Below are 13,585 nucleotides of genomic sequence, written 5' to 3'. Positions count from 1 at the left end.
ACATCACCAAGTCCAATGAAAAGCGTGGGATGCAGTGGTGTAAAGCACGTCGCCACTGGACTCTAGAGCAGTGGAGACGCCTTCTCTGGAGTGATGAATCACGCTTTTCCATCTGGCAATCTGATGGACCAGTCTGGGTTTGGAGGTTGCCAGGAGAACGGTACATTTCGAACTGTATTGTTGAGGAGGAATTATGGTGTGGGGTTGTTTTTCAGGAGTTGGGCTTGGCCCCTTAGTTCTAGTGAAAGTAACTTTGAATGCTCCAGGATGCCAAAACAAATCCATGCTCTAAACCTTGTGGGAACAGTTTGGAGCAGGCCCCTTCTTCTTCCAACATGAGTGTGCACCAGTGCACAAAGCAAGGTCCATAAAGACATGGATGACAGAGTCTGGTGTGGATGAACTTGACTGGCCTGCACATAGTCCTGACCTGAACCCGTTAGAACCCCTTTGGGATGAATTAGAACGGAGACTGAGAGCCAGGCCTTCTCGACCAACATCATTTGCACTTTTGGAAGAATGGTCGAAAATTCCTATAAACACACTCCGCAACCTTGTGGACAGCCTTTCCAGAAGAGTTGAAGCTGTAATTGTCACGGCCCGGGTGCGTGCCAATGCGTATTCTTAAGTAAGCCCCGCGGGGCGCACCTCGGGACACGCCCACTGGCGCTCACCTCCTGCACGCGTCACTCCGGCGGCAGCAAGCAGCTGCTTTCCATCAGCACTCAACGTACCTGTCGCTAATCAGAGAACTGCCTTCAAAAGTCTGCACAACCTGCTATTCCGGGCCAGAACGTAATCACCTGTTCGAGTACCCTACCCCTTCGTTCCCAAGTTTCGAGCTGTGCGTCTCGTCTCACCCCACGTTTCCTCTGCTTCCCTGACTGCCTCTCGGATCTCGACCTCCCGCTTGGACACGGACCTCCTACGCCCCCGACTTCCTTCTTGATTCACGGATCTATGAGCCTGCCCTGCCACTTTTGGACTTGCCTCTCGCTCAACATTTATGGTAACACTCAACAGTTAATTCATACACATAGTCGCACACACACACACTGTAGAGGCAGGGATTTGTTTCTCACTTGTCACCTGGGATAGTGGGTGTGGCTACATGTGGGTGTGTGGGCGGCGTGTGTGTGGGGCTGAATGATTGCTGAATGAATAACACCTGCACCTGTCTGTGAATTATTTGGCTTGTATGGAGAGAGTGTGAACCTGGGTGCCGTTACTTCTGTTGACCGCAAAGGGATCGCAAAAGGACCGCAAAGGGACCACAAACCATCTGAATGTAATGTATTGTATTTTTACTCAAAGGGAAAATAAATCACCCTCAGAACAGCAGTAATTACTTCATGTTGCATCCTTGGACCCAGCGTGTCAGAAAGAGCCCTGCTTTCCACTCTCAATGACTAATTACTTTCTGATAGTCACACAACATTGTCAACAGAAAAGGCTACAGATCCGACACTGACCTTCTGATATTTCGCTGGAATCGTGCACTTTGGACCACTCAACCCCTCAAGCAACTAAATGAAACGAAAGAGCGCAGCACAACCCATGGTATGTGAAACTCAGTTCATTCATACTATGAAGTTTATTTGCCTGGACACAGTTGATGCTGGATACTGCTGCACATTGGATAGCTGGGGCTGTCATTTTGATGTCATTATTGCTCGGGATTGAATTAACCTGTGGAAAAGTGGATCGCTTATTTGTGCACATTAAAGGAGTGATCAAAGATCATTCAAAGAAAACACACAGGGTTCCGTCTGTTGGGAAGGAGGAACATCAGAGGCCTTTCCAATCCGCAGCAGCGTAAAACCCTTGCACCAACCCTCTTTGTAATTTTCTTCTCCCTCGTTCTGTGTACTGCTTTCGGCACATGTTCTGAAGGTGTCTCCCTACACACGAGAGCTGATGGGAAACTTTTCAACCTTGCCCGTTTGCGCTCCAAGACCAAGGTGACCAGTGTCCTCATGAGGGAAATGCTTTTTGCTGATGATGCAGCTCTCGCATCCCACACCGAGTCTGGGCTCCAGAGGCTGATGGACAGGCTTTCATCTGCCTGTAAAGAGTTTGGTCTCACCATCAGACTAAAGAAGACCAATGTCATGGGCCAAGATGCTGAAACTCCACTCTCCATCTCCGTCGACAATCAGACTCTGGAATGTGTCAACACCTTTACATACCTTGGATACGTAATCTCCAGTGACTTGTCACTCGACACAGAACGTGCCACCTGTCTTGCGAGAGCCGCCACAGTGATGGCCAAGGCTGTCCAAAAGAGTATGGTCGAACAACCAGCTATTCACGCGCACTAAACTCCAGGTCTATCAAGCCTGCGTCATTAGTACACTGATGTATGGCAGCGAGGCCGGGACCACCTACACCAGACATGAGAAACAGCTAAACAGCTTCCACCTGCGCTGTCTTCGCCGCATCCTGGGAATCTCATGGCAGGACAAAGTTCCCAACATGGAAGTCCTAGATCATGCTCACTCCACCAGCCTGTTCACCATGCTCAGCCAACGCCGCCTCAGATGGCTTGGCCATGTCCACAGGATGGACCCCAGCCGGCTACCCAGACTGTTGCTACAGGAACCCGCCGTGCCGAGGAGAAGCACATCTTCTTGTTGCAGGCGAGGAGACAAAAGCAGAAACTGCGTGACGCGGGACCTGCTCCTGTGTCAGAACCCTCCACATACGTCTGTGCCAACTGCACCAGAGACTGTCACTCCAGAGTGGGGCTGTACAGCCACAGCCGCCGCTGCAAGAAAGAATGAAGTCCCCCAGGCGCAACCCATCGTCACTACTGACGGACGGATGCCTATGAAAGGAGTGATGTTGGATGTGGAAGTTTGATGCACTTATTGCTGATGGTCAAGCCTGAAATAAAGTGTGGATTAGGAAGCAACAGTGGATTCATGTATGGAGTCATATTTGTGCCAAAACAAAGCAGCAAAGTTGGATGTGGATTCATGATGCAAATGTGGATTGTGACATATGCTCTGAACATTTGTGGTGCACATATTGCTGGATGTCAAGATGAGTGGATCAAAAGCTGGTTCACAAATGAATGGATCAAAAGCTGATTCAAATGCAAATGAAATTGAATTCAATGAAACTGTTAAAAGAAAAATCATTCTCACTGAAAAGGCCTTAGTGTGCAAAATGGAGAAGCTTCAAAAAGAAGGCCAAGCAAGAGTGAATAAAATGAAATGTATCATCATTGGTTTAAAGAAGCTCGTGGAGAATGATGAAAACGTTTCAAAGGTGAAAACTCAACATGACGTTTTGATGCAATTACATAAGGAAACCGCTTCCCTGCATAAGTCATTGGTGGAAATAGTACCTGAGATGGAAAAGGATAAACAAAAAGTGTGGTTTGCAAGCATCAAAAAATACAACAAAGGATTTATTGAGGATATGACACAGTGGCTATCTGAAACTAAGAGACCAGTCTCAGGATATGCACCAAATGACAATGTGGAGGAGAAGGCCACATGTGAAGTAGTGCATGATGACATTCAGCCAGAGGACAGTATCTCAAATGTTGGAAGAAACAATCATGGATCAAAAATTTGGACTTCAAAAACTTCAAACTCTTCTACTTCCTCTTCACGTGTCAAAGCAGAGGCTGAAATGGCTGCTCTTCTCGCTCGTCAAAAATTGCTCAAACAAAAGCAAGAGCTGGATCAGCAAGAGGAGGAAATAAGGAAAAGGAAAGAGAGATTTGAGCTTGAAGTGGAGATAGCAGCCGCTCAGGCTCCGATGGAGGTCCTAAGAGTCTCAGGAAGCAGTTTGAAAGGCACCAGATATAAAAAATCAGATGGTATGGAATCTTATATGGCCAAAGGAGCACATGCTGCTCTTAATGCTGAGACTGACTCATTCGTGCCTGGTGGCCATGGGGTGTATGATAGTCAAAGTACATCGAAGTCTCATTTAACAAAGCCGAATGAAAGGAAAGTTACCGTTGATGTTGGATCTCAAATAATCCAGCAAAGGCTGCCTGGACTCCCAATGGCTACTAATGTGAACAGTAATGCTTCAGCTCTCAATGTACAACAAATTCACATGTTCAGATGCCAGTCATTAATCACAATAACAATTTGCTATCCATAATGGCAAGGCAAAATGAAATTTCTGCTCTACTGGCGCGACAACAGAACATCTCTCATTTGCCCAGGAGAGAGACCCAGGTGTTTGATGGAAATCCTCTTCAATATCATGCCTTTATGAGATCTTTTGAGCACAATGTTGAAAAAAGGACAGGTGACGCTGGTGACTGCTTGCACTTCCTGGCACAATACACAAGAGGACAACCACATGAGCTTGTTCAAAGCGGTCAGCGAATGCCTCCAGACAGAGTATATCAAAGGGCTAAGGCTTTATTGGAAGAGCATTTTGGGAATGAGCAAAAGATTGCTTCTGCTTATTTGGACAAAGCACTATCATGGCCTTTGGCTAAAGCAGAGGATGCAAAATCTCTTCAAGCATATGGTCTCTTCTTAAAAGGATGTTGTAATGCGATGGATGACATACAGTACATGCTGAGCTTAACGTGCTTGCGAACATGCTGATGGTGATCAAGAAGTTACCGTATAAGCTGAGAGACCAATGGAGGACGGTAGCTTGTGATATTCAAGAGACCCGTTCTCGAAGAGCTACTTTCCCTGACATTGTCAGTTTTATTGAACGTCAGGTAAAAATTGCAGCAAACCCTATATTTGGAAATATACAGGATACTCCAAAGACAATGCAAATCAAAAATGGCAGCAAAGATGGCTATCAACGTCACACACGAAACCAAGGAAGTTTTGCTACTACAGTAACATCAGTTAATGGAAAGGCCCATGTGAAAAAGGTCGGAGCCCCACTGGACAAAAGGACCTGCTTGTACTGCAAGGACGAACATGCACTGGAGGTGTGCTCTCTATTGGTAAAGAGGGCACATAATGACAAGATCACTTTTTTTGAAAGAACATGGAGTTTGCTTTGACTGTCTGTGCATAGGGCACATAAGTAAGGACTGCAGGAGGCGACTGTCATGTAAAACATGTGGAGATAAACACCCTAGCATGCTTCATATTCATCCAAAGAACAAGGAGCAAGAGAAGGATCTAGCAGTTGCAGCAGGTACAAACACAGCGGTGGGCAGCTCTGTGGTAACAGTGCAAAGTAGTGGTCTCACTGGGGCCGGTGACCATTGGCAGTAAAGGTCAAGTCCAAAAAGGGTCACCAAGTCGTGGAAACATATGCCTTTCTGGACCAAGGCAGCTCTGGCTCCTTTTGTACATCGAGTCTGATGAGCAAGTTGAATGTTTCAGGAAGAGGAACTCAAATTCTCTTACGCACTTTGGGCCAAGAAAAGATTGTAAGATGTTGCATTGTGTCAGATCTGGAGGTAGCCGGTCTGGAAAGTGATCTCTACTGTGACTTGCCAGATATATTCACACAGAAGAAAATGCCTGTGTGCAGGAGCAACATACCACGGGAGCAGGATCTGGTCAGATGGCCATATTTGCGTGGAGTACACCTACCTGAAATTGATGCAGACGTTGAACTGTTGATCGGCTTGAATGCACCAAGAGCTCTTGAGCCAACAAAGGTGATTCCAAGCAAAGAAGGAGGGCCGTACGCTGTTCAGACCATGTTGGGATGGACTGTCAACGGGCCAATGTTTGGTGAAGCAGACTTGGAACAACCCAACATCACTGCTAACCGCATCTCTGTGGTGAAATTGGATAAACTGTGGAAGCAGCAGTTTCAACTCGACTTCCCTGAACGCAGCCAGGAAGAGCAACTGGGTCCATCAAGAGAAGATGGCCAGTTTATGTAAATGGTGAAAAGCTCTGTTGAGCTGGTTCAGGTTGAGGCTAGCGAGATGGGAGAGGAGGAAACTCCCAACGAGTTCACACGTTTCTGCTCCGTCAAAATTTGACGGAACAGAAACATGTGAACTCGTCAAAATTTGACGGAGCAGAAACGTGTGAACTCGTTGGGAGTTTCCTCCTCTCCCAGCTCGCTAGCCTCAACCTGAACCTTGGTATTTACCGTGATGACGGACTGGCAGTGTGTCGTGCCTCGCCAAGGAGCAGCGAGAATACCAAGAAGCGCATATGCCAAATCTTCAAAGAGAACGGCCTCCGGATCACGATTGAAGCCAACAAGCAAACTGTCAACTTCCTCGACGCCACTTTCAACCTGAGAAATAACAGCTACCAACCATTCACGAAATCCAATACAACACTCCAATACGTGCACCAAGACAGCAACCACCCATCCACCACCACGAAAAGAATACCTACCGGAATTAACAAAAGGCTATCGATGCTGTCATCTAGCAAAGCTGAATTTGACCAAGCAACCCTCCCGTACCAAAAAGCACTTGATGAAAGCGGATACAACTTCACCCTCACCTATGAACTCACGCCAGGAAACCAACCAAAAAAGATCAGAAAACGAAACAACATTATCTGGTACAACCCCCCATACAGCAAAAACGTCTCAACTAACATTGGCCACAAATTCCTCACTCTGATCGACAAACACTTCCCCAAAGGCAACACCCTAAGAAAAGTATTCAACAAGAACAGCATTCAATTGAGCTACAGCTGTATGAACAATATACGACAAATTATTTCAAATCACAACAAAGCAATTGCAAAGGAGCCGTCTGCCCCTAGACAGAGCGACTCCAAAACCAACAAAGGCTGCAACTGTCGCAAGAAACCTGATTGCCCCCTCAACGTGGGGTTCTTACAAACATCAGTCGTTTACCAATCAAAGGTAACACGCAAGGACATTAACACATCTGACACGTATGTAGGATTAACCGAGGGAGAGTTCAAAGCCAGATGGAACAATCACAAGGCTTCTTTCAGGAACCAAAGCCTGCGGAATACTACAGAACTCAGCAAGCACATTTGGAACCTCAAAGACAATAATGTTGAATATTCAATAACATGGCAAATTCTTGCATCCAGCACACCTTACAACAGTGGTAATAAAAGATGCAACCTATGCTTAAAAGAGAAACTGTTTATTATATACCGCCCAGACCTGTCATCCCTCAACAAGCGCAGCAAAATTGTATCAGCATGCCGTCACAGACGGAAACACCTCCTAGGTAACACATGAGCCAATCACCACGCCCCTACGCCTGCCTGTACCTACCTGTTCTGTGCCCTATATAAACCATGGTATGTGAATGCTTCTATTAAAATCTCCTGATGATTGAGGGAACCCCTCATGAAACAGGCCTGTAGAGATGAAGTAGTCTTGTGATTTTTTTCCCACACATACATATGTATATATATATATATATATATATATATATATATATATATATATATATATGTATATATATATATAATAAATTGAATAAATTATATAGCTATACTACGTCCCCCTGTTGTCTGTGCCGTCTACTCCTCCTGTACATAACAGTAATAGCTGCAAAAGGTGGACCAACATTATATTGAACCCTATGGGTTAGGAATGGGATGGCACTTCACGTTCATATGTGAGTCAAGGCAGGTGGCCAAATACTTTTGGCAATATAGTATATATTACAAAGTTATCAGAAACTGATCACAAACACAAAGCCGCTTTGCATTACAACTATGCTAAATAACGCATGCTGTATAATATTAGACAGTACTCATACTTGCTAACCCTCCCGAATTTTCCGGGAGACTCACGAATTTCAATGCCTCTCCCGAAAATCTCCCGGGACAACCATTCCCCCGAATTTCTCCCGATTTCCAGCCGGACTTAAGGCACGCCCCCTTCAGGTCCGTGCAGACCTAAGTGAGGACAGCCTGTCGTCACGTCCGCTTTTCCTTCATATAAACAACATGCCGTCCCAGTCACGTTATAATATCTACAGCTTTTGGCGAGTGCACAACTGCACACACAACAAGAAGGAGACGAAGCAGAAGAACGAAGAAGACACAGTCATGGCGACGACGAGTGACAGAGAATAGAACGAGGATGGACAATTCAACCCTAAAATCACTCCTTTCCTGCAAATTAAATTTCACAGATGCTGCCTGTAATAGAGTGATCTAAGTTGTTTGTTGCATCTCCTGGTGAATGTTGTGTATAATGTTCTGTGGTTACTTTTTGGTTGGCCAACGGTTTACGTTGTATTGCGCACCCTGACGGTAGGTGTGGGAGTCGGTTCTGAAGTATGAAGTAAAGAGACCTAATTTCATCACCTCGCCTGGTTATTGACTCTAACCCAGAATATTACACTGCACATACCTATGCCCCTTCAAAGGCTGTCCTACTGGCTGCAAAGCATTGCACTTTCAAATACAAACCCCATTTCCATATGAGTTGGGAAATTGTGTTAGATGTAAATATAAACGGAATACAATGATTTGCAAATCATTTTCAACCCATATTCAATTGAATGCACTACAAAGACAAGATATTTGATGTTCAAACTCAAGCTTTATTTTTTTTGCAAATAATAATTAACTTAGAATTTCATGGCTGCAACACGTGCCAAAGTAGTTGGGAAAGGGCATGTTCACCACTGTGTTACATGGCCTTTCCTTTTAACAACACTCAGTAAACGTTTGGGAACTGAGGAGACACATTTTTTAAGCTTCTCAGGTGGAATTCTTTCCCATTCTTGCTTGATGTACAGCTTAAGTTGTTCAACAGTCCGGGGGTCTCTGTTGTGCTATTTTAGGCTTCATGATGCGCCACACATTTTCAATGGGAGACAGGTCTGGACTACAGGCAGGCTAGTCTAGTACCCGCACTCTTTTACTATGAAGCCACGTTGATGTAACACGTGGCTTGGCATTGTCCTATTGAAATAAGCAGGGGCGTCCATGGTAACGTTGCTTGGATGGCAAAATATGTTGCTCCAAAACCTGTATGTACCGTTTAGCATTAATGGTGCCTTCACAGATGTGTAAGTTACCCATGTCTTGGGCACTAATACACCCCCATACCATCACAGATGCTGGCTTTTCAACTTTGCGTCTATAACAATCCGGATGGTTCTTTTCCTCTTTGGTCCGGAGGACACGACGTCCACAGTTTCCAAAAACAATTTGAAGTGTGGACTCGTCAGACCACAGAACACTTTTCCACTTTGTATCAGTCCATCTTAGATGAGCTCAGGCCCAGCGAAGCTGACGGCGTTTCTGGGTGTTGTTGATAAACGGTTTTCGCCTTGCATAGGAGAGTTTTAACTTGCACTTACAGATGTAGCGACCAACTGTAGTTACTGAGAGTGGGTTTCTGAAGTGTTCCTGAGCCCATGTGGTGATATCCTTTACACACTGATGTCGCTTGTTGATGCAGTACAGCCTGAGGGATCGAAGGTCACGGACTTAGCTGCTTACGTGCAGTGATTTCTCCAGATTCTCTGAACCCTTTGATGATATTACGGACCGTAGATGGTGAAATCCCTAAATTCCTTGCAATAGCTGGTTGAGAAAGTTTTTTCTTGAACTGTTCAACAATTTGCTCACGCATTTGTTGACAAAGTGGTGACCCTCGCCCCATCCTTGTTTGTGAATGACTGAGCATTTCATGGAAGCTACTTTTATACCCAATCATGGCACCCACCTGTTCCAAATTTGCCTGTTCACCTGTGGGATGTTCCAAATAAGTGTTTGATGAGCATTCCTCAACTTTATCAGTATTTATTGCCACCTTTCTCAACTTCTTTGTCACGTGTTGCTGGCATCAAATTCTAAAGTAATGATTATTTGCAAAAAAAAAAAATGTTTATCAGTTTGAACATCAAATATGTTGTCTTTGTAGCATATTCAACTGAATATGGGTTGAAAATGATTTGCAAATCATTGTATTCCGTTTATATTTACATCTAACACAATTTCCCAACTCATATGGAAACGGGGTTTGAACAACAATGAGTAGAGTGTTATGTGTGTAAATGTGTAAATAAATGAACACTGAAATTCAAAGATTTTTTTTATTTATATGTATATAAATATATATATAATAAAATACATATATATACATATATAGCTAGAATTCACTGAAAGTCAAGAATGTATTATATATATATATATATATATATATATATATATATATATATATATATATATATATATATATATATATATATATAAAGAAATACTTGAATTTCAGTGAATTCTAGCTATAAATATACTCCTCCCCCTTAACCCCGGCCACGCCCACCTCAACACCCCCCGCCCCCAATCTCCCGAATTTGGAGTTCTCAAGGTTGGCAAGTATGACTGCAGTTCTAATGCAAGCTTTTGTATTGGATTTCCATTAGACTTAGACTTAGACTTTTATTGTCATTCAAATTTGAACTTTGCAGTACAGATAAGAACATCTCGTTGCATTAGCTCATGGTAGTGCAGGATACAAGAGCAATAAGGTACATGTTTAGTGTATTAATATTAAATACATGTTTATAGTGTACAAATAATAAATATATGTTTAGTGTATAAATATTAAATATATTTTTACATTGTTGCTGTACAGCTATACAAAATACTGCTGCAAAATCCATTACAAAATCAAGACTACATTAAGACGTTATGGACGATGATTTGGTGAAAAACTTTACACGCTGTTGCAACGTTAATCCGCTAGATGGCAATGTGTGTTTTACTTTACGTGACAAGCTCACGTAAATACATGTTTAGTGTATAAATGTTTAGTATCCATCCATCCATTTCCTACCGCTTTTTCCCTTTCGGGGTGGCGGGGGTTGCTGGAGCCTATCCCAGCTGCACTAGGGCGGAAGGCGGGGTACACCCTGGACAAGTCGCCACCTCATCACAAGGTAGACAGACAACATTCACACTCATATTCACACACTTGGGCCAATTTAGTATTGCCAATCAACCTATTATAATTATTATTATTATTATACATGCATTATTACGATATGACGATAGTATCAAAAGCTCTATCATCTGCCAAATTGATATTTATATTGTGCAATGTAATATTTCTAAACATTTGTAAACAAATTAATTCACTAATTAGATTTTAACAAAAAAATAATTAATTAATTACTTGAATACAAATGCAGCTAAAAAAATCTCAATTTAAGTTTTTTTTTAACCTGTTGGTTTGAAAATTTTACTTAGTTTTTTTGCCTTGAAAATACCTGCAACTTGTCTGAATTGTTTCTATTCAGACACATGTTTAGGTACAATAGTGTATAAATGTGTAAATGTTTAGTGTATAAATAATAAATATATGTTTAGTGGATAAATATTAAATATATATTTAGTGTATGAATATTAAATACATGTTTAGTGTATTAATATTAAATACATGTTTAATGTATAGATAATAAATAAATATGTTTACATTGTTGCTGTACAGCTATACAAAATACTGCGGCAAAATCCATTACAAAATCAAGAATACATTAAGACGTTATGGACGATGATTTGGTGAAAATACATGTAAGCGGAGTATAATATATAATGTGGATTTAAATTATGGAATAGATTAAGAAAACAAGTCAAACAATGTACTTATATGATCCAGTTTAAAAGGCGGTTCAAACAAAGTGTTTACAAAGTACAAGGAAGACCATTTTGAAAAAAACATTCTGAACTTTATTTATTGAAGGTGCGATATTTTTCATCTTATTGTGTGAATCTCAACTAACTGAATTCATTGATGTAATCTGTCACAAGATAAAAACAGAAAGTGAACAAAAGTGTTATTAATTGCTATGCATTGAAAAGGGGGTAGGATTAAATAAGCTTTGCTTCTCCCTACTCCTTTTCGGACATGTAAAGAGAAATTATATGTAAATGTGTATGGCCTACTTTACACGCTGTTGCAACGTTAATACGCTAGATGGCGATGTGTGTTATACTTTATGCGACAAGCTCACGTAAATACATGTTTAGTGTATAAATGTATACATTTTTAGTGTATGAAAATAAATATATGTTTAGTAGATGAATATTAAATATATCTTTAGTAGATAAATATTAAATATATGTTTAGTGGATAAATATTAAATACATGTTTAGTCTATTAATATTAAATACATGTTTAGTGTATTAATATTGTAATCAAAGGTTTATTTATGTCGCCTATTCTGTATAAAACTACAAAATAACAAACACGTAGGCTCCAGTTTCACACGAGGACCACTTTATTTCGTTTGTTTTCAAAACTCCGCTCCACCACAACGTGTCACCACTTCCGATCTTAGCGCCTTCAAAATAAGAGCTCAAGGCATATACTGTATAACAGTTTATAACAGGGACTTAACATCACAAAGAGGCAAGTCCATAAAAATATGTCACAATGAGTTGAGTTGAGTTTGAGTTTATTTCGAACGTGCAAGCATACAACATGATACATCACAATTTCCAGTTTTTCTTTTCAACATGTTCGAAAAGGAGTAGGAAGAAGCAGAGCTTATTTAATCCTACCCCTTTTCTTTTACATAACAGTTGCTAAAACTTTTGTTCACTTCCTGTTCTCAATTTATTCACAATATACTCCATAAGTAATCACAATAAAAATAAATAAATAAATAATAATTGAGGCAGCACGGTGTTATGAGGGTTAGTGCGTCTGCCTCACAATACGAAGGTCCTGAGCAGTCCTGGGTTCAATCCCGGGCTCTGGATCTTTCTGTGTGGAGTTTGCATGTTCTCCCCGTGATACTTTGTGAGAGGTGTTTTTCCTCTCACCTCCAAAAACATACACCTGGGGATAGGTTGATTGGCAACACTAAAATTGGCCCTCGTGTGTGAATGTGAGTGTGAATGTTGTCTTCTGTCTATCTGTGTTGGCCCTGCGAGAGGTGGCGACTTGTCCAGAGTGTACACCGCCTTCCGCCTGATTGTAGCTGAGATAGGCTCCAGCGCCCCCCGTGACCCCGAAGGGATTAAGCGGTAGAAAATGGATGGATGGATGGATGGAAATAATAATTGGTGAAGTAAGTCATATTGCATATAATGAGATAGTAAGATTATTTTGAGAATGAAAGAATGGATGGATGGAATAAATCCAGAATGTTTATCATGGTTCTTCTTCTCTGTACTTTGTAAACACTTTTAAGTTTGAAGAGTTTCTTGAAGTGGATCATATTAGTACATTGTTTGATTGCTTTGCTTAATCCATTCCATAATTTAATTCCACACACTGATATACTGAAGGTCTTAAGTGTTGTACGTGCATACAAATGTTTTAAATTACATTTTTTTCTGAGATAATATTTCTCCTCTTTTTTTGAGAAGAATTGTTGTATATTCTTGGGTAGCAGATTATAGTTTGCTTTGTGTATAATTTTAGCTGTTTGCAAATTCAGGATGCCACCCGAACGCCTCCCTAGGGAGGTGTTTCGGGCACGTCCGACCGGTAGGAGGCCACGGGGAAGACCCAGGACACGTTGGGAAGACTATCTCTCCCGGCTGGCCTGGGAACGCCTCGGGAAGAGCTGGACAAAGTGGCTGGGGAGAGGGAAGTCTGGGCTTCCCTGCTTAGGCTGCTGCCCCCGGGACCCGACATCGGATAAGCGGAAGAAGATGGATGGATGGATGGTGTATGGCCAACGTTAATCCACAAGATGGCG

The sequence above is a fragment of the Nerophis lumbriciformis genome, linkage group LG17 (genome assembly GCF_033978685.3).
Source record: "Nerophis lumbriciformis linkage group LG17, RoL_Nlum_v2.1, whole genome shotgun sequence".
NCBI lineage: Eukaryota > Metazoa > Chordata > Actinopteri > Syngnathiformes > Syngnathidae > Nerophis > Nerophis lumbriciformis.
The sequence above is the reverse complement of the archived record's forward strand: the minus strand, read 5'-3'. Positions refer to the sequence as shown.